This window comes from Pleurodeles waltl, chromosome 8 (genome assembly GCF_031143425.1).
Source record: "Pleurodeles waltl isolate 20211129_DDA chromosome 8, aPleWal1.hap1.20221129, whole genome shotgun sequence".
Classification (NCBI taxonomy): Eukaryota; Metazoa; Chordata; class Amphibia; order Caudata; family Salamandridae; genus Pleurodeles; species Pleurodeles waltl.
The window spans coordinates 604,937,849-604,964,622 of record NC_090447.1 but is presented as its reverse complement, the minus strand read 5'-3'; the positions used below and the strand labels follow the sequence as shown (position 1 = coordinate 604,964,622).

At 44.0% G+C, this 26,774-nt stretch overlaps 1 protein-coding gene across 5 annotated transcripts in view; it reads right to left on the bottom strand.

Annotated features, from left to right (window-relative positions):
- The window catches only part of BCLAF3 (BCLAF1 and THRAP3 family member 3), a 443,788-nt gene extending 429,161 nt beyond the window's left edge, over positions 1–14,627 (bottom strand). For 3 of the 5 annotated variants that reach the window (XM_069204687.1, XM_069204689.1, XM_069204690.1), the window contains exon 1: positions 14,494–14,627. The gene's annotated coding sequence lies outside the window, so the exon portion shown is untranslated. The other 2 variants (XM_069204688.1, XM_069204691.1) reach the window with 1 other exon arrangement.
- Positions 14,628–26,774: the final 12,147 nt, after the last annotated feature.

Below are 26,774 nucleotides of genomic sequence, written 5' to 3'. Positions count from 1 at the left end.
AACGTGGCAGTGTCTAATACTAAAATAAAGTCAACAGGCAAAATTAAGTTGTGGTCACTAATGTGACGGTATGCTGCTAAGCTAAGTGCAACATGGAGTCAGTGGTCAAATCACACATAACTGCAGCTATATAAAACCAAACGTAGTCATTTAAAGTGCACCTTCGATTGAGTTTATGTTATAAGCATCTTTAAAAAAAAATTGTTAAATAAATAAAAAAAGCTTTCAGCGTTTGTGCACAGACACTATAAAGAAACAGAGGCATGCCAAGAACAAAGAAGCGGAAGAAACAACATACAGCCACGCAGCGCGAAGGCGAGGCAAAAGAGAAAATGTAGTGTGCCACACTAAGGTATAGGGCTGATCGTGCAATAATCCATGTAATAGGGTCAGCCTCCAAAGCAGTAACAAAGCAGCCTCGAGGCGGGACAAACAAAGGTATTTACCTACGAAATCAAGGGAATTTGGAATGGAAGGAAAAGGAACAAATAAAAGTGATGGCGTGAGATGGAAGTGTTGTAAGCCCATAGATGAAGATTACAACATGTTGAGAGACAGCGTTTGTGCACTGCCTAGGCGCAACCTAAAGTGTCAGTGCTGCTCTGTGACCACTAGCTTAGCTCCATGCCTGCTGTTTACATTCACCAGCCCTTCGCTAAAGCAAGCCTCGGCACTGAGCTGTGCCTTCCTTCCACAGCACTTGTTTTGCAATCTGTGGCTGGCAATTTGCCTATGACATCCACACCTCGGGACTCGCAACTCATTCACCTAAACTCAGACGAGAGCACAGAGCAGGCTGGAGTGTAGATGAGCTGTGATATTAATATGGCACATTAAAGCACTGAACTGACAAGTACTTATTAAAAGTGATAGTTTTGTCAATCTGGTATTCTGAACTGACATATTTGAAAGCGCTTTCATGCGCACTTATGAAGCAAAGAAAGTTTTGGTGAAATAAAATATTTGGTTAAGAGCACGTATTTTAAATTTGAGAAGCTGCGATTAATCCTGCTTTTCTGGTTTTACTTTGTACAACTCAGTCAGGAAACAGATTTCCATTTGTCTTTCCTTAAGTTAAGGCGCTGAAAGTCAAGTGCTTTACATGAGCACTAGTTGCATCACACAAGCACTGTTTCTAGGCATGGGCAGATTAAGGGGATCACTCCGAGGTTGGCAGATGGAAAAGGCTGTCCGCCAAACTCCTGCAGTCAGGTTGCCGCCACTGCGGTCCCCTTTACGCAGGCCCCATTACAAGTTCCTCCCTGGGTCAGCGGTGGAAACAGTGTTACTGCCTGCTGGCTCATAACTGAGCCAACTGCAATGTTGTGGTGTGTAGGGTGCACCAGCTCATGTCGCGCACTTCACTACCTGCAATGCAGACAATGAATTGCGAGACGGGGCTGGCCATGGTGGGCCCTGCACGGACCATGCCAGGTGCATGGGCAGTGGGGAGCACCCAGTCTCTGCCAGCCTTTACATGGCCGTCCTACCACCATGTAAAATCTGGCAGGGAGGAGGGTTGTGGTGCAGGCGGACCAACTGTTGCAGTCATAATATGGTGGTCAGACCGCGACCCTTGCGGTCTAAAGACCGGCAGGGTCGTAACTGACCCTAAGTGATGTGCCCAGAATCACAGGATGTTGAGTGGGCACAGAGAGTGTTGGTGGGGGGTTGGTAGACATGGACACAAAGCAGCTCATATTTCTACAATTTTTTTTTTTTAAAGGCATTCCACAGGGAGACAAATACATTCTAAGGGCCCTAGAGAGACCTCCGCGACCACCTGTTTTCATTCACAGCTGAAGTAGAGTCCAGGTTCTGAGTGGAAACCAAGCAGTTAACAGAGCAAAGAAACAATCGAAATAGAAAGCAGTTCAGAGGCTGCTGCTCACTGCTGCACACAAAGGAGACACCCCACGACCATCACTCTCCCAACTTCTCTCTGCCTAAGAGGGGATGCTTGTGAAACACATAAAAGATGCCTAAAGTAAAAGAAATAAAATATCAATCATGCATCAAACAGCTCCCAGAAAGACGGTTGCCTGAGCACATTTTCCACTTGAAGAAACTGCTTCTAGTTTCACAGGAACAACACGAACAAGGGTGGAAGGGGATTTATGAACCCCCCAGAGTGGGAGGGTGCGGGTGCAGGTGAAAGACTATGGCTAAGGGAAAAAGCACTTGCATTCGTGGAGTGCTGGAATATAAAAGAAACAGACTGAAGCAGAGGTGAAAACACAAGCACTCATGGGGAGTGCAGAAACACAAAGACAAAACAAAAATAGATCCAAAAACAGGATCAGCAGATGCACTTCAGTACTTGGTCCTTGCTCCAGGGCAGGGCCAAACACAAGAAGACAACATGACGTAGGTATGCCTTCAAAACCAGTGTGAAGCAAATAAGAGCGACGTTGAAGCAATCACATGAAAAGCTGTTTGTGGGTTGTAACCCCACAGTGTGTATACAACACATCTCGAAGAGACAGTACATGCGCTGTCTAGGAGAGTCCTAGAAAGTTAAATTGTTATCAGGCATCCCGTGTGCGAGAGCATGACACAAACTCTATAACAGTTTTTTTCAAATGTATTTATCATCGAATGGCCCCGGAACTTCAACATCACAGCATGATAACCTTGCTAAATGCTTTGCAATCAAGGAAAAGTTTGAAATCCACTGACAACAGTATCGAACATTTCCAAGAAACATTCAAAATTCCCTATGGGTGGTTGACTGACAATTTCAGCATGGCAGAAACACGCTCTTTCAAGACTTTACTCACACTCTTTTCAATATGGCATCCAAGATAGTGGACTTCCTTTTTACAATAGTGCATTTCAGTCAGAGGGAATGAATGTCCATTATCAGCAAAGTGATTTAACAAGGGAATTGTGTCAAGTTTACGGTCCTCCTTTGTCTTTGATACAACCAGAAGGTTATCAAAATACTGTACCAAGAATGAATTATATGGCAATTTTAAACTCTCCAGATCTTTCTTCAGAATTTACGTGAAGATTGTAGGACTTTCGGTATACCCTTGTGAGATCCTACACCACATTACTTTATTTTTAAAAACTGGAATTAAAAAAGAAACAGACGCTTCATAGAGAGGAACTGAGAACACATGGCATAATTCAATGACTATACACCAATCTGCTTCTGGTGGAATTTGAAATAGGATCACTGGTGGATTTAATACCACTGGACAACATAGGACCACAATTCTGTTAATCATGATGAGATGAGACCCTGTGCGATTCATCATTTGCCACTCAGCTTTTTAATTCTCAGCACAGGAAAGTTAGAGGGACTATCAAGTACCTCCCAGAGGATTCCCCATCCGATCATTTTTTCAATTTCTGGCTTCATTTCCTCTTTTGTTGGTCTGTGTCAGGGGTGTGGAATTTATTAAAATATCTACTTGTCCAGGGTACAGGTTGCTTCTCAAATCTACTTGTCCTGTAAAAAGATCTACTTGTCCCTTTGGTGCCATGTAGTGTGGTGACAAATTATGGCAGCAATCTCATTATGTAAGAGCTCTGATAATAGCCTCTCTGATTATGCCAGGGCTACTACCATAATAGGGCTTGAATACTTGCAGTTTCAATCCCTACTGTAGCAATTTCCTTATTTTGCCACCTTTCTGCAGATCTGCATACTGGGGCTGGAGGAAGCAGTAAGCAATAGTTCCAGGGCTGGAATGCCTTTGAGTCTGCAAACCTACTAACCTGCATGTTTTAAAGATTTTCACCAGCTTCTCTCTAATATTTTCCCATAATAAGAAAGGTTGGACATTTACTCCTGACAATGGAAGAATTAGAACTTCTTCCAGGGTTGGGAAGAAAGTGGCCGGAGGGAAAATGAACTTGCAGATGCTCAATAGATTTTCACATAAGCAAATCTACACATGCGTATTTACCCATGCTAAAATACAGTTCACAAATATTTTATAGGGGTACGACATATACCATGGGTGCACTTTTGTGACTTTCTTTAAGAATTTGGGGCCACATGTAGGTAGGTTCAGATTTGCGACCCGCAAATTGCGAGTCGCAAATCCGAATGTAGGATGGTGTCCCTGACACCATCTGTGATTCGCAAGGGCTTCGCAAATGCCCACCTAGTGAATAATCATGAGGTGGGTCGCAATTTGCGACCCCCTTGCGAATAGCGGCCCTCACAGGGATGGTGGCCTGCTGGAGACAGCAGACCACCATGTCTGTGACTGCTTCCTTAAAGGAAAACGAGATGCATTACAAAAACGAAAAATGAAACGTTTTCGTTTCATTTTTTCTGAAAATTTTTTTACAGTGACATTCACAATGGGGAAGGGGTCCCATGGGGACCCCTTCCCATTTGCGAAAGTGTTAGCACCCATTTGAAATGGGTGCAAACTGCGATTGGTTTGCGCCCGCGTTCGCGGTCACAAAACAATCCTACATTGCACTGCGAGTCGCAATTAGGAAGGGAACACCCCTTCCTAATTGCGAGTCGCAAACCCGTTTTGCGATTCGGTAACCAGGTTACTGAATCGCAAAACTGGGTTTGTGCATCGCAATGTGCTTTTTGCACGTCGCAAACAGCGAAAGTCGCTGTTTGTGACATGCAAAAAGCTACCTACATGTGGGTCTTGGTCCCAAATTAGGTCTGGTGTTAAAGACATTTTGCTTAATAAAAACTTCTATTTCTCTCTCTTTTGGCTGGCTTTACTGTGAGTGATTGCATTCTGCTCTTCCACAAGGAGCATATTGGCACACAAAGTAGTTTTGTTCAGTGTCAGGAACTACAGTGGCAATCAGTGACGTAACGAAACTGGAGGGTGCCCCTTTGCAAAAAACATGGAGGAGCCCCCTTCCCAGACTCACTCAGGGCAGGTGCTGTGCTGAAGGGGCCCCCTGGAGGGCGGCTGCGGTGCCTTTGTTATGCCACTGGTGGCAACGTGTGCTTTTAAAGTTCAAAAATTATTTTGTTTTTTTTTGCCAGTGTTTGTTACAATGTTGAGGGCCTGGTAGCTTCCACAACAATAAAGTGTTACAAAAGCCATGTCAAAACAAGACACGCATTGATGAAACTAAAAGACTTATAAAAATATGTCAGATCAGTTGGCTTTGTCAGTGTTTGTTTATTTTCATGCTTCCCATATTTGTGTTGAAAATGGTTACACTGATTTTCCATTAGAAATATTTTTGGGAAATACTAGCATGCATCAACACATTTTACTAAATGACACTTCATTTGCATCTAATCAGAGAGCATTCTGGGAGCATTATACTTAGCCTCATAGTCTAAAGTTTTCAAACATGTGTATACACGTTTTTTTTTTTTTGTACTGGAACCAACGTCAGTAGTGAAGTGTGACCTTAAAACATTTATTTACAGCACTCACCCTAGTAATGAAGGCTTTCAAATAATGAACCATAAATACAAGTTCGAACAGCATTATCTTTTGGAAACCGGGCGGTAGGAATTCCACATCCCTGTGTGTTTAGTTCTAGGGAATAGCATATCATTTCCAGTTTAACTTTGATTTTAACAGGTTTTGCTCTTTTAATCAACCCAATCTCTTTACCAGAAAAGTCCCACACATTTTTTATAGTATGCCTTTTTTTTTTATAATAACATGTTATATTAATTTTACATTTAAAAATGGAGTTCAGATCTCTATCTCATACAGTGTGACCTGAAAGTCCAAAAAGGTAACCAAAATCCAACTTGACACTTGCACATACTCTCACCCCTCCTCTCCACTAAACTAAGAGTTTTTTGCAACCTTTCTGACTTGCCTCCATAGTAGTATCGTAAGTAGTGCTTAGTGATCCCAGCAGGTTGCTACCATTGCTGGTTCCCATAGCTCTTAATTGGTTCATCACATCCCATCCCCTTGCATTCTATGGTCCCCCACCGTCAGTTACCTTCACAAGCATTTATCCCTATATCAGTCATCTCATAGCTTCCCAAATTTTCGTAGACATCCCCTGCCCTCATATACTTGTTTTTTCAGGGCACAGAATCTCCACATTTCCTTCTTCCAGTCATGCACACTTGGCTTGTCTATGCTTTCCCATCCTTCACAATTTCTCTTTTGGCCAGTAGGTGCCCCACATTCACCAGGTGATTCTGGTAGACTGTTAGGTCTGATGCCATCTATCTATCCAGGATCACCTGGCCTTCTATGGGTGTTTCTACTGCAGCTTCAAGCGGCAACCCTGCATAAAATGGTCCTAGTGCAGGTCAATCCCATAGCGTGGGTAAAAAGGTTTCCTGAGGGCCACAGTCTCGGAGGCACTTGTCTATTGCCCTTCCTATTTGGACAAGTAGCGCTCGAGTACACTGTACTCTGTGTAGTATTTTAATTTGAATCAGATGGAAACATGAATGTATTGCCACTACGTTGAGGAAATGTAGGTCTTCCCCTCAGTCATCGTCCTCAATTTCTCCCACGTCTGCCTGCCAGCATGACTGAAGTTTCTCAGTTCTCCCTGTGTGCTCAATACGAGTGCATTGTACGTTAGGTAAATGGCCTGACTGCACGTCTTAAATCCAGAGGCAAGTCTTCTTTGGTTAAAACATGGAACAACTTTTGATTCTGAGGAACTCATTTTAAACACAGAGTCCTCATCTTGTGTCTCCCACTGCAACACTGGGTATGCACCATATTACACAATTTATTTTACACAATAAATCCCTTTCTAGTAACGTCACGGGACTCAAGGCACATACAATAAATGGATACTTATTCTCCATTTAGCCAATTGTAACTGTAACATCTGCTTAAACAGAGTAACAATTTGTTTATTACTGATCCCTACAACTTGCACTTCTCTTCCCAAGAGGGGCAGGTTTGGGACAGCCACAGCACATACTGTAGAACAGGTAGCTCCTGTATTGTTCAAAATCAAACAAGATGGCAATTGACTTCTCCGTCAACATATGGGCCACTAAGGTCTCCAGGACTACTCCAAGCAGGCAATCCTCCTCAATACGCCACCCCCCCACCCAGCACAATCATTCTGAACTACTCACTGCCAATTAAACACCCAGAATCAATGGGTTCTGCTGGTACCCTCCACTCTGGGGCATCCCGTTACTAATATTCTGCTTTATCACTGGAGCAAGAGGCACTGGCATCCAAAATGATTTCTGATTTTGCATGTTTGGAACTATTGTGTTATTTATCTGCATCTGTGAAACTTCTTCCACATTCCCCTGAATCCTGTTAGGATTTTAATAACACTCACTCTTTCTAGTGCCTGATCTACCCATAGAGGGGACAAACTGCATCCCTCTTCATCATTATACCTCTCATATTCACTACATCACTTTCACCACAATCTACGCTTGATTCATTCCGTTCTCTCCAGTATGCCCAAAATTCATATTTGAACTAATTTGACTCTGAGACCCTTGTCTGAGCAATCATTAACTTCTACTTAAGCTTCTTCTCCTTAGTCTCAAAGTAGTCACTACTATTCTTTGCCAACTTCAAGAGTTTGTCCATGCCCTTTGTCTGCCAACACAACTCACTCTGTTGAATGTGGTTACTAATTTCTGGCCTCAGTCATGAATGCAGATACGAAACCACTAACCCCACCCTATTAATTTATGACTCAACTGGGTTTCTTATATTGTTCACTAGCCTCTCGTAAACAGAATGCACTAACTTATTTCGTTCTTTTGAGGTTCTCAAAATCTTATACCAATTGATATCTTTTTCAGGCATTCGTTTTTTTCAAATATGCCGTCATAGCTTGTATTTGTCTATCATCTCTACACCTGGAGCAATATTTAGACTAATCTGAGCTGTTTCCTGCATTGGCTAGCTAACCAACCATAATCTTACATTTTATCCAATAATCGCCAGGTCCCACAATCTCAAACAACAAATTAAAATCCATCCAAACAATCTGAGAAATGTGTCTCAATTTATGTACTTCATCATACCACTTTCCTGGATCCGTTATCATCTTCAGGAAATTAAGCGTAAATGCATACTAATGAACTCAAGTCCACTGGACAGATTCATTCCATGAACTACCCTCAAAGGAAATTCTAAAAAACTGTCCCTGCTCCAAACTCTGAATCACTTGTGAAACTTCTCACTCTGTCTTCAGCCCTTTTAATCCTTTACTTGCTGCCATCTTTTTCCAACTTTCCGGATTTTTTTTTTTTTTTTAAATCTCTCCTATTTTGAGTTCTCAATTAAATCTGTAATATGAGCTCTCAGTCATTAAGCCCATTTCCTTAATTTGATCATGTGTCAGATCCATTTTGTAATTTCACTTCACATTTTTAGGGTTGAGCACAAAGCACTCTGTCCCTGTTGTTATCTCCCTACGGGCTTGTAACCACACCCATGTCAAGCCCATGAGTTTGGTTGGATCGTGGGCTTGCCTTTTACAATTTGCTTCATTTAATTAGTGGAATGCATGCATACGTTATGCCTTTTCCAGTGTTTAGCCCTCCTCGAGCGCACCGCCCAACCACTGAAAACATACAAGGCTCCCCGTTTTCCGTATGGTTTCTGGATAACGTTTTCTCTTTATTTCGCAGGCAGCGTGGTCTCGCTGGGCAGTAGTTAAGCACTTTGCATGACTTCGGCCTTGTTACATAGCTAATTGCACTTTTGCCAGTTACATGGCTAATTGCACTTTTGCCAATACGTTTCACTGCGAGTGAACTTCTGTTTCTTTTTGTGGGTCTCTATCACGCTTCATGGTGGCCGTGGGCTCACTTATGTGAAACTGTTTTACTTTTCAGTTCATGTGGCAACAAAAGTCCGGTTAGGAGCTTAAAACGCCAATAGCGCTAACTCAAGCAACTCGCGACCCGTTGCATTGCAAATGCTTGTTTATTTTTCTGATGTCTACTTCTAATTTACCACCCTGCTCTTCCAATTCATCATGTACCTCATGTGCGCATCTAGGTGCTTCTTTATTAAATATCTAATTTCATCAGCATTGCAGGTCAACAGCCTATTAAAATCTATCTTACACAGAAGCATCTCACCAAATTCAATGTTCAGAAAGCTAATTTCTTTAGGAGGTAGCTCAACTATCACCATTTTCTACAATGTAACAACCTGTGTCTGAGCTTCAGATGACATATTTCTATTTATACTAGGCACGGCTGTCATCACCAACTCATCTGCTAAACTCTATACCACCCCAGTAGGAGTTTGTGTCCCTACATTAACTCCCCCAGCAGCTGTAACTACTCCCACAGGAGCAGCACCTGTCACTCCATCTATACATGGAAGAGGTTGAGAATTCAAAAGCTCACTTATGAATCTACCATCTGATTTGTTTTTCTTTACTTTTATCCTGCTCATCTTCCTCTGTGACTATAGCAGGTAATTTTTTATTTTTTTATTTTTTTTTTTTACACATTCAATCATTTCTGCTCCCACTTTTCTCCAGTTGATCCATTTTATTTTCAAGCCAGTTCCTAAATGATCTCTTCACCTGCTGCTCTTTCTTTCTCTCTTTCTAATCCCTTTTCTTAAGCGCCTCAAACTTTGTAGGTCTAGGTGTCAGTTTCATGTAATACATGGTTTGTCTCAAGAAATCTAGTTCCCCAACACCAAAGGTACCCTCATGAAACGGCAAAGCTTTTTCGTGTGCAGTGTATTTATTCCAGTCTGAAATCCTGGTACACGTATGGCACTTGTTAGACCTGTCAATTCTTGGTGTGGTTTCCCCTGTCTTTTTGCTTCTCACCTCCTGTTTTTGATCTTGTCCTGAGTTTTGTTTTTGCTGGCTTGAGGACTCTGTGCATTTTACAATTGTTGACCAGTGATAAAGTGCAAGTGCTTTCTGTCTAAATGGTAGTGGTGATTGGCTATCCTTGACTGGCATATTTTATATACCAGTAAGTCCCTAGTATAGTGCACCATGTGTTCCCATGGCCTGTAAATCAAATGCAACTAGTGGGCCTGGAGCACTGGTTGTGTCCACCACATGAGTAGCCTTGTACACGTCTCAGACCTGCCACTGTAGTGTCTGTGTGGGCAGTTTTAAACTGCCATTTTAAACTGGCAAGTGCACCCACTTGTCAAGCCCAAACCTTCCCTTTTAATGCATGTAAGTCATCCCTAAGGTAGGCACAAGGTGGCCCCATGGCCAGGGTGCAGTGAGTGTATTTAAAGGGTGGGGCATGTATTGGTGTGGCTTACATGTCTTGATGATGAAATACTGCTAAATTTGGTTTTCACTATTGGAAAGACTACTTCTCCCATAGGGTAACACGGGGATTGCATTGAAATATCTTTTAAGTGTAATTTCCCATTGGGAGCAGATAAGGATATGGAGTTTGGGGTCATGGAACTCACAATTTTAAAAACAACTTCACCAAAAGATGTAAGTTTGGAAACGCCACATTTAGAAAGCTGCCATTTTCTTACTTAACGATTCTGTGCCTTTGCGCGCCCGTGGAATGATAGTTGGGCTGTTTGTGAATCACTCTAGACAGTCAAACAATGGGAGCTCAGGTGTGCCCTGCCTATCCGGATGGGTCTTCCTAAGCTAGATTGGTGGGAGGAGCTGACACTTGCGTCTGAATAGGGCTTTGCCTGTCCTCACACAAAAGCAGCCTTCAACATCCTGGAGGGTGTCTGGGGCTAGGGCAGGGACTACCACTCTGCCTGTTGATTTCCTGTGCTGGTCTGCTGCTTGTTGCTTCTGTCCTGGAAGTGGAAGGACTGGACTTTGCTTTCTACATCCTGCTTCCAATGTTTCTCCATGGGCTTGGACTGTGCTTACCTCCTGTTAGGAAGTCCCAGGGACATCAAAGACTTCACCTGCCAGCACGCGGGTTCACTTGCTGAGAGCCCTAACTTGCCAAGTGGTGCCAACACCACTTTCTGGTCCCTTGGGAGTGAGTTCTGGTGCAACCAAGAAGAAACCAAGTACAGTAAATCTAGAGTAACTTCAGAACCAGGTTGCTGTCTGACTCTGCACCACTGCCTGCATCAAAGCAGTGGTCCACGCTGGGTACCTTGGTTGACACTGCAGGCCCGATGCCACTGAAGTCCCGAGTGCTGTGTCACCGACACCCATGACACCAGACTCCGCTGCAGCACTTGTGACTCCATGGTGTGATCCCGACACCGCAAGGTTGACACCATGCATTTTGACCTGCTGGATTCACTGACCCTGCCGAGCCATACGTAACCGACGCCTCACTGGCTCCAGCAATGCCACACTTCCCTGACTCCGTGTAATGTCTTTGTTTCTTCATCATTTTCAAAGGTACTGTACCCGGGGTCCGTGCAAATCCACGACTGGCCCTCACTCACTTGTGAGTGGCATCTGACAGTTGGAAACAACTCCATCAGGACACCCTGATTATTGGTGGTGGTGGTCAAACACTTTACACATCGCCACTGAGATAAGCCTGAATGCTTGTGCCAAGCTACCAGAGGGGTGAGCAGGGGTAGCTCTGTGGCTTAGCTTTGTGGCTCCCTTACCATGAGTGAGGGTCCCTACTCGGCTAGGGTGCAAACCACTGCCAACTAGACACCCCATTTCTAACAGTACTCAATCTCTTTCATCATTTCGTAGCCAGGCATTCCTTCTCAGGTAATTTCTGATCCTCCAAAAAGGTACAACAGTAACTTTAGGCTTTACGAAGAACTTCCCCTTTTAATTTATCTCAAAACAACTAGAAAATCAACTCAACATCACAATAATCCTAGTGACAAAATAATCAATAGCAGCACAGCTCTGTCAAAGATCAACCTATCATAAAGCAGCTTCATCATCAACCCACCAGTAAGAGCACTACTTTGTGGTGTTGTTTCAACAATCTCGACAAGGCTCATTGACTGAGCAATCCAATAATTGCACGATCTATCCATGAACAGAAAAACAACTACAAAACCACTATAAACTCAAATAAACCTGTCTGTTTACCCTACAAAGGAAGGAGAAGTAGTAAGTCAAGTAAAAGATTAAAATTGCAAACCGTCATACTTCAGAAACAAGATTATGAAATTTAATCAAAACAGAATACGAGTCGCCAAATACTACAATTTACATCAGGCAGACTCCTGTGCACTCAAGAGCAAAGTACACTAAATCAGCCATACAACCTAGAAAAAGAAGTTTGTTAATGTAAAATCCCCATCAATGTGTAAGTAGGTCCTCGCTCTACACACTGTAATTAAAAAAGGTACTATCAATGTATCTAAAGATCCAGGATTTTAAAGAATCTGATAACCAAACAATAAAGAGCTCCCAGAGTCCCTTAGAGTTTAGGGTACTCTGAGCCCCACTACATTGGCACACCATATCAGTGATGTATACCACCTTGCTAGTGAACAGCATCCCGCTGCTCGGAGCCCTAAAGAGACAGGTGGGAGGGTGATCTTGGAAGACTGGAGGATGATGAGTGGGGAGGCATGCTGCTATCCCGGGCAGGTGGGGATCCAAACAAACTAAGTTGGACCAACTCAAAATCCTACATAGGGCATACTTCACAAAGACACGACTCTTGGTGCTCAGAGAGGAGCTCACACCGGGACACATTACTTCATACACTATGGGAGTGTCCCAGGTTACAGCCCTTTTGGATCAGTGTAGGGAACAGGGTGTCAGGTGTCACTGACATCACACTGGACCTCATGCCGGAATGAATAATGCTGGGCATACGTGGGGTGGAGGGTCGGGGTGAGAAATTGTTGAACAAATTCACCTATTTATTCTTTAAGATGCCCATAATAGTGGCAATTCATGATGTGATCCAGAAATGGAGCTGTACCAGGCTTCCGAGGGTATAGGGTGGGAAGTCAACATGGACTGGTGTATGAAAGCAGAGGAACAAACCTACAAGGTGCGGGCCTGTCCAACAAGTCTGGAAAACTCTGTGGTGCGTGGAGAGCTCGGTGTGAGTGCGTTGCCTTTTTGCATTAGATGGCCCACGGGGGTGTTGGCCCGGGAGGACAGCGAGAATGAAAGACTGAACCTCACTCCTTTAATCACCTCTGACTCGCACCCAGCACCCATCACTTAGCGATAGGGACACCACCCTCCATGCCATTAGGTTGAACAAAATTGCCGAGGAAACTCAAAACCTAGGACCAGTCAAGAACTGAGTTCTAGATCAATTAAAGTAAAAAAAAAAAAAAATCTGACATTTTGGAATCGGCGATACAGAATAAATCTGTATATCCCACGAATACTCAATACTGAGTCCAAAACAGAAGTCCATTGAAAACTCTCTAGATGTAAGGTCCGTAAAGAACGATAGCATTTCCAATAGGGAAAGAAAGTCTCAATCCAAATGGACAGAATTCTGTAAGTAAAAATTGACCCCAAATAACATAAAAAAGGGAGTTTTATACAGTTTTACTCATAAGAAAAGAGCAAAACTTGTAGGTTCAGAAAAGCAGGAACTATCGATAGTATACTTTGAGCAAATCAAAAATTGATTGACATATTAAGATCTTATGACACTAGCCAATTTCTAAGAATAATAAAGAATCTTTCATGACCTCTGGCAGCAACAACAGTCCGGATATGCAAAACATAATATGAAACATTCGCAAACTAAGACTACCACATTAATCAGCTAGCAAGTCTGCTTTTGAACTTCTAGTCGAAGTGTCCTTTAAAACGTTACTTCAGGAACACGATAGAAAGTGTCTTTCACTGTACATGCTCTCTAAAAGAATTATTCAGCTGCTACACATTTCTATTGATTCGTTTTGAGGGACATCATTAATTCATCAGTTACCATTACTTTCATCATAAAAATCATAAACAAGCTCAAAAAACTGCACATGTGAAAAGCTAAAACAACTTTCCACCTACATAAAAATGTCGAGATATTCAGGTTAGATCCTTCGTTAGCAGGTACATTCTCAGCGAAACCTAACAACTTAAAAAATGCCACTCAGACCTGTACATGCGCGCATATCCTATTTCATCTCTATGTTTACTGAACTCGGCTTTTCTTATTCTACATAAAAGTTACTGGTCACACGAGGTGAACCAACAACCAAACGCACTGTTGCCTGCCACAACGTATGCCATTTGGACGTCAGTCGTGTCATACCGTTACTTGTTTACAGACCTCCCCTGCTCTCAAACAATGTACCAACGATTCAACGGCTTTACGGATATTATAATGAGAGGTTTTCACACTATTGCTTAGTAAGCATACGGAGCTGCCTGTGCGGCAGCGACGGCTTTTTATAGACTCAGTCAGCCTCCATGCCACGCTAGTGACGGACGGCATTATGGCCTTGCTCAAATTCAGCGTGAGCAGGTCGTGGCGTCTCTAACGGTGACGAGCAGAAAACAGGGGCACGATATGAGTCTATACGATAGATATGAAACAGGAGCAACAACGATCCCCGCATTTTTGCCGACAAAGAGGTCGTCCAGCCATTTTAAACACTCACCTCGGTTGGGTTTCCTCTCCCTTCCCAGGGCCCTTGGTGCCCCGCCCCCGGGGCTTTTGCACGCGGCAACCCCGCAGATTAAAAATATACTTACACATATATGGGGCTGTTGGTACAGCTCGGCTGCCGTTGCCCTGGAGACCACGGGCCCACCCGAGCCTCCGTTCCGTTTTCTCGACCGTGATTGTTGCAGATCTCCGGTGGAACAATTCGTCAATACAATGAGCATAAAGGAAGGACTCCTCTCTGAGAAATGGATAGTTGGCTATTGCCGCGAAAGCTATCGCCGCAGCCATCTTAGAACAGAGTTATGGGTTGTGCTCGAGTCTATAGCTGAAAAAAATAATTTGCCCCTTTTATTCACAAATCAAGTTTATTTTCACTTAAACAATATAACGGCACTCACAATTTTTCTATATTTAAAACTGTCATTATAGAATTTCATTTTTTCATTTACTAATGGAGCATATTCAGATGCATAGCATATTGGAATATTAGTTTTCACCATCTTAGTACTCTCAGAAATATGATTTATAACATTCAGAAGGGTTACAATTGCAACTACTATGAGATCATCCAAAAATGGCTAGTCCAAGTTGGTCCATTCAATACCGTTTTTTGTTAGGCGTTAAGGGGTCATGCCATCTGTCAATGCCTGTATAAAAACCCGACCCCGGAAGTGAAAGGTGCTGGTGCGGGTTTCTCCTACACCAGTCTTCCTTTTCACGTTTTAAGGGGTACCGTTTGTTTCAGAACCGAGTTTTTAAGGGGTTTCGTCTCTGTAGTTTCTGGGGAGTACTCTTCTTGAGGAAACAGTCGAGTGAACTACACCTATGGCACCAGCTCCGTCTCCCTCGTGTTTTGTGTGTGGGTTTTGTTTTTTAGCCTCCTTGACAGCGCAGCCGTCTGGTTTGCAAATACACCTTTAAAATATTTTGAAAGCTTTCCTGGAAATGCACACTGTCAGTTGCTTGCCATTGGCTTTGTGGCTTGTAATTCACATTTGGTTGCTTTATTTTTTTAAAGCCGTATTGCATGGCTTTGTTCCACCCGGGGAATATAGCATGTTATTCTCTCCTTGTATTCTCCCAGGAGTGCTCACTTCCTGCAAACAGACCTTTAAATTTTGTTCTCATTTTTGCACAGTTGCTGTGCATTCAATGAAAGGTTAAATGTCAGACTCTGACTTCCAGTGGGTTTGGTGCTTACGTTTCTTTCATTGACTTTATGAGGAGAGGATTTATGTGATAATTCTTTTGGGTACCAATGTGAGAGGAAAGGTTGTAGGATGTTATTTTCTTTCTAGCACATAACAGCATTTAAATGTCTGTAAATGATTTGTACAAGTATTTCAGAATATATCATATCTTGGCAAGCAGAAATGAAGTACTTTCTTGTAATTTTGAAGTGTGGAGGAAACATATTTTAATGTGATCAAATCAATGCACTTGGTGATGCCTTTTCCACACAATATCGTTTGTATGCCATATAGTTTTGTCAAGTAAAACTATGAGCAAAAGTATTGGTCATTTCAATTGAAAATGTAATGGAAATGCGCTACCAGGCCATGCATACTCCACTCTATGCAACTCCATTCTACAACACGCTACAACAGTCCACTCTAGAGCACTCTATTCCATTCTGCACTACAACACTCTACTCCCCCCTATACTATGCCACTCCACTGCACTTTGACACGCCACTCTGCGCCCGTCTACTCCATTCTACACCACTCCACTGCATTCTGTTACTCCTCTCTATGACAAACTACACCACTTCACTCTAGGTCACTGTACGCCACTCCGCAACCCTCTACTCCACAATAATCCACTCTATGATTCGTTTCTCCATTCCATTCTACTCCACAACACTCTGACATTCTATGCCACTTCATGCTTCGCCACTACACTTTGGTACTTTGGACCACTGCACCCTACACCACTCTGACAGTTCACTCTATGTTATGCAACTCTACACCCCTCCACTCAGCCACTCCACTTCACCTGTATGACTCTTCACTCTACCCCACTACACTTTATGCCCCTCCACAACACACTCTGCTGTACTCTACACCCCTCCACAACACTTTATTCCACTTCACACTACACTTCTCTATCACACTCTTCATCACTTCACATTAGGCCACTCTACTCTATGACACCCCACTCTACAGTACTCTGACACTCCACTACACTCCACTGTACTCCACTCTATGCCCTTCCATTCTGCAACACTCTATGCCACTTCACTCTAGGCCACTCTTCCCTACACCACCCAGTGCCCCCACTCTACAACACTCAGCTGTACTCTACAGCACTTTTATTGTGGGTAGAAAAAGCACTCCTTGTGTAATATGACTTTGATCTATTAAATCCTTTTGTATCTTGCTTGTGTCCACAAGGGTGTCTCCTTCTGATCAAAGGCATCAATATAAAGTACTGGTTGCACTGCTAAAGCACTGAGCAATGTCCTCTTCGTGCACTACTTCATGGTCTCTTTATAGGTACTTCTCATTCTGGATAATGTGTAGCCCAGAACTTCGTGTGTCCATCTCTATTAAGAGCCCATAAAGTAATGCATGGAGGGGACATTGCTCAGTACTTTACAACACTCCACGACACTCTATGCCATTATGCGCCTGGAAGAAAGTGCGCCTTTTTGACATGGTCGGCTCCACATTTTGCCTGGTATTTGATGCAATTTTGACTGAAAGTTCACTGGGTTTCTGCAATACAGGTCCCCAGTGCCAGATCTCTTTCCCTAAAACTGTGCAGTTGTTCCCCCAATTGTCCATACCTTTGGCACCCTTGTTAGTCCCCAGTAGGTGGTAGCACTGATACGTAGGGCGTGGGTACCAAAAAGGATCCCCAAGGGCTGCAGCATGTATTGTGCCCCTTCGGGGACCCCTCACCTAGCACATGCAGTCTGCCATTGCAGGCATCTTGTCTTGGTGCAGCTAAAAGTAAAAACACTACATGGCACATAGCCTGTGTGGCATGTCTCCTAACACTGCATGCAATATATGTAAGCCACCTCTACAGCAGTCCTTAAAGCCCAAAGGCAGGGTGCACCATATTACATGTGGGGACATATCTGCACAAGCAGATATGCCCCTGCTATGTCTTTGTCGATTCTTAGACATAGTGAGTGAACAGGGAAGCCATTTTAAGTTCATGTGCTGGACACGGGTCTGTACAAGTCCCCTAGCTACTTGATGGCTTCACTGAAACTATGGATGTTAGGTATCAATCAACTTGTATGAATAAACCCTCATTGATGCCAGTCATGGATTTATTAATACATGCACCCAGGTCAAAAACCTACCATTTACCAATGTGCTGACTGACTGGTTCTAGCTAGCCTGCCACCACCAGACACATTTCAGACCCCCAAGGGTGAGAGCCTTTGCCCTTGGGCAGACCGGAACAAAGCCTGATCTGGCAGGGGTGTTAACACACCCTTCCCAACAGGATGACTTACATATCTGCATTCCACGGCAAGGGGCTTCAAGGGAGCCCACCACCCTTTGTATGTAGATCTGGCTTCCCTCAAAGGAGAGGATGCCGGCCCCCCTGGACCAGGGCCTATTTGACACATGGACAGGCAGGGAGGAGTGCCACCTCTTTGGTCAGTTCCACCTCTAAGGTTAGGTGCCTGATGTGGACTCAACTTTTGAAAGTCTGCCATCTTGGTGATGGCAGAACTAGGAACTCTGGAACAGTGTTATGCCCACTTCCCATAGACAGTGGTCATATAGGGGGCATAGTGACCCCGGGGGTAAATAACCCAATGGGCACTACCCTACACTCCCATAACATCCCTTAATTCAGTATTTAGGGGAGCCCCTGACACCAGGAAATCAGATCCTGCTGACCTGAAGAAGAAGGGCACTCCAGAGACGCAAAAGTCAAGAACTGAAGACTAGTGACTGACCCGGTGTCAACTCTGCTAGCCTGCCTGCTGACTTCAACAGTTCTGAGAAAGATACCTCGTCCTTCCGCTGTTGAAACTTCCAAAATCCTGGAAAGACTGCCAGCCTTCAACCCAGCACAATGACCTCCAGTGGAGCAGCAGAGCTGCTTCCCTGCATCTTTGCAGGCACCCAAGATACACTGAAGAGAACTCTCAACCGCCACAATCTGATGCTGGACAGCATCACTGCACCTGTGCCTCCTAGCCCAAGTTGAAGTGGGCCAACACTACTACCGTGGCCCTCAGCCTCTCCAGAGGCAAAGTCCGTCATGTGTTTTCCCACTGCATAAAAGCGTGCAGGCTCACTGAGGAACCAGGAAATATTTGACCCCCACCCGGGGTCTTCTTTCCAGCGGTGGAGGGACACCCTTTATGTCCTCAGGGTCAATTTAGCAGAGAGTTCACAAATCAGACGGAGTCACCAACTGGAGGAATAAAGAGAAGTTTATTACATGGATTTATAGCTCGAGCTAATACAGAGTCCCAGGACAGTCAAGTGACTATCCTACGGAGGCTGCCCCTTCACTTTGGGGCACCCAACCTTATATACACACAAAACTACTTAGTCAGAGGACAACTCCACCCCTATCGTATTCAAGGTCCTCTGCGGTCTTCAGAATATTTCAGGGATACACGTGTGGTGGGAGAAGATACAGATGCAGCAGGCAGGAGGTGGCAACGACCTGTACAAACTTGTTCTGGCAGTTACTGATTAAGCAAGACTATTCTCGGAACTGTAATTGGAAAAACTAATATGGCAACGATAAGCAGATTGCAGCCCAAGGCTGCGAGCACAAGGTCAATCATCAAAGTTCTGGAGGTTTGTCGAGCACATGGCAACATAATAAAGATAAACAGATGCCTAGCAGCTATGCTGTATGATTAACTTTATGTACATTTTCTCAATCCCTCCTTTTGCCATTGTGAGGCAAGTTTGAACGTCATTCAGTGTCTCTGTTAATGGACATAAGGTCTTTTATCTCCTGCTCAAAGGACAGCATAACCGTATGTTGAGGAGGGCGAACAGGCCAGGGGGCAAGTGATGCCATACAGCAACCGCACAAAGCAGGTAGGCACTGTACACAAAGACAACAGGTGAGGAATACAGCAGCAAGCACAAAAAGGAATATTAGTATCTTCCAGCCCCATTGGGAAACCAAGCCCCAAAACCAGTCGGTCAAGGACCATGTTCCTTCGTCTTGGTGTATTGTGGAAGCTATCATATGCATCCTTTGAATATCTTTATACACTGAAGGGGCATTGTCTGGTATATAAATGCAGCAGCTCGATCCGATCAAAGTACAGACTCCACCACGGTCTGCCAAGATAATGTCAAGAACCATTCTGTTTTGAAGAGTAACAAGGCGGTCAGCAGCGAGCTCTGCAGTGATGTTACTCAGAGCTCCTGCTGTTTCATTTATTGTTGCATCCACGACTCGTGTGAGATGTCTGATATCCCTACTGTTCATCATAGGGCTCCAAAATGGAAGGACTCCTTTAAAGTAGTCCAATGCTTCTTGTGCTGAGGTATCTTCTGCAGATATTACCCCTCTCAGAGTCCTGTGGTGTTGAGGGCCAGCTGTGTAAGTTGGTGGTAGTAACCAAGCAATGTAACACGTGCCGGTCCAGGTGGGTACCAAGGAGGTGTAGGCATTATTACCACAAACAAAATACGAGTTTCGTGATGGTATCATGGTAGGCCAATTAGTTCCATTCAATATTACTGTAGCATTACAGTTACTGGCACCTACACTTCTATTACCACTTTTCTGAAAACAAAGTGGAGCCTTGACCTGTGTTACAAAAAATCTTCGGCCAATCAGGGGTGTGGTATTAAAGGATAAAAAAAATATGTCAGTAGACCTATTTCGTCGGTCAGCATATTCTGACTTTTCTTCCTTTGTTCCATAAACTCTCGTTCCAGTGGGCCAGCATAACCGGTATAGGTGGGTAACCAATAGTCCGGAATTAGTAGCATCCATTGAGGTAGCCCAAATGGCTGATAGTTCATACCAGGCGCTGCAGGAGCCATCAAAAGAAAAAGGGAATGCAATATATGGCAACCTTCTTTGCACGGAACTCGGTAGCAAGCCACATATCCAACAATTTGTTCTATTTACAGCCAGCTGATGTTGATGTAACATAGATATGAAGGTATTGTTTTCATATTCCTTACGTCGTCCTTCCTCATGGGGTGGTAAGGAAACATGGCTGTGTTCTGGAGGCAGTGGCGTAGTTGGTGAGACCTCTGAGTCAGAATCATGTATTACCCACCCAATGCAAGACAGAAGTATCAAAAATAGTATTGTTATGGTGAGACAAGCGATACATGGGCCTAATAGTCTTTTTAAATTACTTATTTTCTTCTTTTTCCTCTTGTCTTCTTGTATAACATCCATTTCTCTTTATTGCTTGTCCCACTAGCAGTTCAGTCCAACCTAGGTGCTGCCCGTGACTGGTGCTTGTTTCACTGTGGGGTGATTCCAGCAGTCCTATTGACACACTCTCGTCCGCCCCGACAGTCAAAATCACGGCCCTGCAGCTATCGTCAGACTTAATACAGGGGACAAGCAATCAGTTCATTGTTCATTTTCTTATTTTCGTGGGCGGAAATCGTATCTTGTGGACTGTGGTATGGTATGGTATGGTCAGGAAACAATTGTTCAGTGTGACCAAAATCTGAGGGAACCTCCTGCAGCACACTGTCGTTCTGTTTTTTATCACTCTGCGTAGTGTTGTTGAAATGGTCCTCAGTCGTCGGGTGGTCACCACTTTTTATTTCATCAGAGGGTACGAGTAGGGGTACTTTCTTACAGTGGGATGCATGTATCCAATTCTTAGCTCCCTCAACTTTAACTGCTGTTCGAGTAGCAAGGAGGACTTGTCGCGGACCTTTCCATCGAGGTTCGAGACTCTTTTTCCGCTGGAAATTCTTTGTGAGGACCCAGTCTCCAGGTAGTATCTTGTGGCCTGGATCAGTGGATACAGATGGGAGTGCTTCACGCACCTGTTGGTGAATAGAACGCAAAGAATTAGTGAGTTAATTTAAATAGTCCATCAAAACAGGATGTTCTAGTTCTGAGTACTTGTGAGGTCGAGGGACCCCCCAGACATTTGCTGGCCTACCCATCGCTATCTCATGGGGTAACAACCCTGATCTAGAGTGAGGCGTCATCCTGACAGACATTAAAGCCAGGGGCAACGCGTCCGGCCACCGTATACCGCGTTCTGCGTATATTTTTGACATCTTCAATTTAAGCGTGCCATTATATTTTTCAACTAGTCCTGCTGACTGGGGGTGGTTAGCTGCATGAAACTTCTGGCGGAGGCCCAACCCTTCACACACCCTTTTCATGACCTGCCCTACAAAATGACTCCCATTATCTGACCAGACACACCTTGGGACCCCAAACCGTGGGAAGAACTCCTTCAGAAGTACCTTTGTGGTGGTAAGGGCAGTATTATCTTTAGTAGGGTAAGCTTTTACCCACTTACTAAACATACAGACCACAACTAGGACATATTTCAAGTTATTACACCTTTCCATCTCAATATAATCCATTTGTAGTACTTCAAAGGGATACGTTGGTGGGGAAAAATGCCCAGCGGGGACTGAAGCACCCTTCCCTATGTTATGTTGTAAACAAATCATGCAGGATTGAACCAGTTGGTCAGCTACTCTTCTGATATTTTTATTAGACCAAACCGGATCAAGCAAATCACAGATGCTTTTCGCACTAACGTGTGCAGGACCATGGGCCATAGTCACTACTGGCAGCACAAATTCCCTCTGTGACAGATCTGTCCAGCACAGCGTATTTTCATCTAACTTGGCCTTCCCTTCTTCCCATTCCTTTCTCTCCTGTTCAGTTGCCTCATCCTGTATCTTCCTGACACTCTCTACTGTGTTCCCAAATATTTCATGGGGACGAACCTTCTCTGTACTATCTACCACATACATGTGTCCTGTCTTTGCATACGCTGTATCTTTTTCTGTCTGATCGGCTAGGGCGTTGCCCTGTCCAGTTTCATCTATCACCTTTTTGTGTGCACTACACTTCATGATAGCCATTGTTTCGGGCAACGCCAGGGCAGAAAGTAAGTTTGTTATAAGGGTCCCATGTTGAAATACGTGTCCCATGTGAAATGAGGAATCCTTGTTCTGCCCACAAGCGACCAAAATTGTGTGCTACGCCAAATGCATACTGACTGTCCGTGTAAACATTCACATTAAGTCCTTTACTTAACTCACCGGCTCGTGTTAGAGCTATTAATTCTGCGGCCTGAGCAGAGTTATGTGGCATTCTAGCTGTTTCAACTACAGTGGTAGCTGTTGTAACTGCATAGGCTGCAGAGGTAGTGCCATCGGGTAGATTGATGCATGAGCCATCTACGTATAATATGCCATCAGGGTCTCTCAGTGGAGTGTCCTGTAAGTCCACTCTCCCTTTTGTTTCATCCTCTGTCCGGAGAATGCAGTCATGTATGTCATCATAAGAATCTTCAGTTTTTTCAGTAATTGGCAATAAAGTGGCAGGATTGAGCGTGTTGCACCTTTTTAATGTTATATGACTAGCTAAAAGTGTCAGTTCATAAGTAGTTAATCGTGCATTAGTAAGATGCTGTGTTTTTGTTTTGTTTAATAGTGCGTCAACAGTGTGTGGGACTAACAGGGTGAGGGGTGAATCCATGACTATCCCGGCCGACTGGCGCACTGCGACCGCTGCAGCGGCTACTGCCCGTAGACAGCTCGGGAGTGCACGGGGCACTGGATCCAGTAGGGCCGAAAAATAAGCACAGGGGCGTTGTTTGCCGCCATGCTCTTGGGTTAAAACTGATAGTGAACATCCATTTTTCATGCTCACATATAACTGAAAATCTTTACGATAATCCGGCCTTCCCCTAGCACATGTGCTGTGCAGAGTGTATTTTTCAATTCATCAAAACCAGACTGAAAATCATCATTCCATTCAATTTTTTCAGGACAATCTTTGTGGGCGAGATGCAAAAACGGTTTTATCAAAAGAGAATAATTAGGAATCCATTGACGACAGAAGGAGGTAATACCTATAAAGGCCCTAACGTCTCTCTGTGTCCTTGGAACCGGTATGTCTCGTATAGCTTGTATTCTCTCAGCCGTTAACGTACGTCCCTCCTTAGACAGGAGGTGTCCTAGGTATATAACCTCCTGTCTACAATATTGCAATTTGGAGAGGGAGACCTTATGGTGATGGTGTGCAAGATGTTTCAATAAGGCTACAGTATCTGTTTTACAATTTTGTTCTGAAGTGGATGCTATTAAAAGGTCATCCACATATTGAACCAGCGTCGAGGAGCAAGGAAAAACAAGGGCATCTAATTGACCCTTGAGGGCCTGGCTAAAAATGCTAGGTGATTCAGTATAGCCTTGTGGAGCGCGACAGAACCGGAAACTGCGACCACCCAGTGAAAACCCAAAGATGTGTCTCACACCTCTTTGTACCTCTTGTGGATGCTCCAGGATGAAGACTGCCCCTGTGCTGCTTGCTGCCTGAAACTCGACTCTACGCAAAGGCTGTGTCCGGAGGACATTTGAAAGAAGACCCACCTCAAACCAGTTTTACATTTTGAGACAGTGGAATGACTTTCCCTTTCTAAAAGTTGTTTTAGAAGTGGGACCCAAACCGCCCCATTTTGTTCCTGTTCCAAGTTCTACATTAACAAGGAAGGGTTTGTGCTGCAGTGCAAATCAAGCCTGCTTTCAACCAGGGCCACTGTCTGCCTGATAGCAAGTATCTTAGAGGTGACTGACACCACCTAAATTCTGAATTTAATTTCCTTCTGGAGGAGCTGTGCGTCTGGTCTGAAGTACCTAGAGGCCAAACGTGTGCCGGCATGGAAATGGGTGTGTAACTAATAGTACTGGCAGATCAGGTATTGATGGGTGCTACACCTGAACACATGAATGTAGATGTGTCAAACCAATGGATACCAGCTTCCTAGCTGTCAGACTTCCTAACGTATGGTCAACTCCCTGACTCCATGTATGAGTGGGCATGCCTTGGTGGATGACAGGACAATTGAGTTGATGGATTGCATGGCCATCCCCCCTTAGGCATGCGGGGAGAGGAATACCAAAATTGTAGGTAGATGTGATGCTCACAGTGTCGGTGACAGTCATATTGATCAGGCTTGCGTGTATACCTATCAGCACTGACCCCTTATGGTTACCAACAGCATCCCATCCTCCCAATAACATGTCCAAGTTACTGGTGATGTATGGTTGAAAATTGACACAGATGATGAGGAAGCGTGGGCCTGAACTATGTGACGTTTACGCTGCCTTTGCATTATTACATATTATGCAAAAGCAATGCACACCTCCATGTGTTTGGTTCATAATCCTGTTTTGCGTCGCTTTGGTGTCAATGAAATGACGCTAAGGTAGCATTGTCGTTACATTTATCAGGGCCATTGTCTTTTTTGGAATGTGAGTTGGAGTGCATGTTAAATTAGATGTAGAATGTAAGCCAATAATCTGTACATACTCCACACAATGCTGACACTGATGGTTGCCTGTCTCCATTTAACAGATGCCAACATGACCAATGAGGAACTGCGTTTGTTCGAAAAGGGGGCAGTCTGCTACCACCATATCCTGGCAGTGGAATCTGGGTTTCGGAGAATGGATTGCCACTATCATGCTGAGGGATCAGCTGGGGAATGGTGGGCATTCTCACTTGGGGGGCCCACACTGGCAGTATCCACACAGTAGAGACCCATCTCCACAAGCAGTGCGGGGGGGCATAGCTGCCACCACGTCAGCACGCACAACCGCAACAGCTTTGACCTCAGTGCATCAGCCCACACCACCTGCTGCCATGGACCCTAAAATGCTGCAGGATCTGCAGAGGGACGTCTCACCAGCATTGCAGTGGATGGACAGTTTGAAGAAGGAGGGTGCTGCCAATTCCAAGAGGCCGAAATACATAAAGAAAACCCTCAAGAAGGCCAAACTATGAGTGCCTTCGGAACTCTGACCTCCCAGTTCTGTCTCCTCCCTCCTCATTTTAATTCATGGTTTTATAGTGGGTTTTAGGGGGTTAGTGTTAGGGTAGTGTAGGTATAGTTTAGATAGGATAAGTGGATTTGTGGTGTGGGTTTTTTACTTTTTACATGTGGGTTAATGGGGTCATGTTGGGGTATACATGTGTGTATAAAAAAAGAACAACTACAAAATATGTGGGGTGGGGGCAATGATTAGAGTGTGGGGTTAAATGTGTTAGGTAAATTTAGCATAGGGTAGTTAGGTTTAGTTGTTGGTTAAATATAGTTAGAATAGGTTAGTATAGGTTTTATAGATTTTATTTTCATTATTAATAAGCATTTTGGGGTACTCCTTTACTTTTTGTGTCATATGCTTGTGTCTCAGGGTCTTCCCATGAGTGCACCTGAAAATTATGTGTTGGCCTAGGAATTCCATCCTGCCTCCAAATCCCTCTCTTGACATGTTCTTCACTTGTTTACAACTGAACTGTACATTGGCAGCAACAACAAATCTACTTATCTATGCATCTGCCATCCAGTGTACCCAAAGCTCAAGGTGAATATGTTTACTTTGTATTGGACAGGTAGGTGTGATAATTCATCTGTCAGTGTTAGGAGCCTGCGTAGGAAGTTGGGCACTGTGGGACATCGGACAACAGCCTACATTTAAAATCTATCCTGCAAAACTGACCAGTGGCAATTACAGATGAGGTTAAGTACCTCTGTTTCACACCAATGTGTTCTACTGGTACTCACAGCTGACAATATTGCCCTAGAACTGTTTCACAGCCATTCCTGCCATATGTTGTGAGTGATATATGTGTTCTACTTTTTTACATACTCAGTGAATTGCTTGTAGGGGATGAGACCAGCATTGTCGTTTATCGTGTAGGAACCTTGTGTGTAGATATGTGCTCCCATATTCCTGCACTCTTATACTGATACACTGTGATGAATGACATGGTTATACACATCACAAGTCCTAAGCGTAGTAGATGTGTCACAATACAAAAAGACAAGCTGTGTAGGAGGTGTTTATTTACAAGTGTCATAGTGCAGTATTTACAATGTCCAGGTCAGTGACCCCATTTGTGAAACCATACAATTGTGACACAACACAAGTCTGGGGTTGAGGGACATGTCATGGGACATGTTTGGGTGAAGTGTAGTTTAGTGCGGAAGAACATGATTTGCCAATCTGTAGGCGATAGACAGTGATAGTCCATAGCAGACAGGTCAACAGCGTGTCTTTGATAAGTGCACATATCCAACTGTGCTAACACTGGAATAATTACAAGCACAGGACAAAGGAAAAACCTGGTCATGTGGCATGGGCTGATGCTACCGGGAACTCTTACGGGTGAAGATGATATGTTC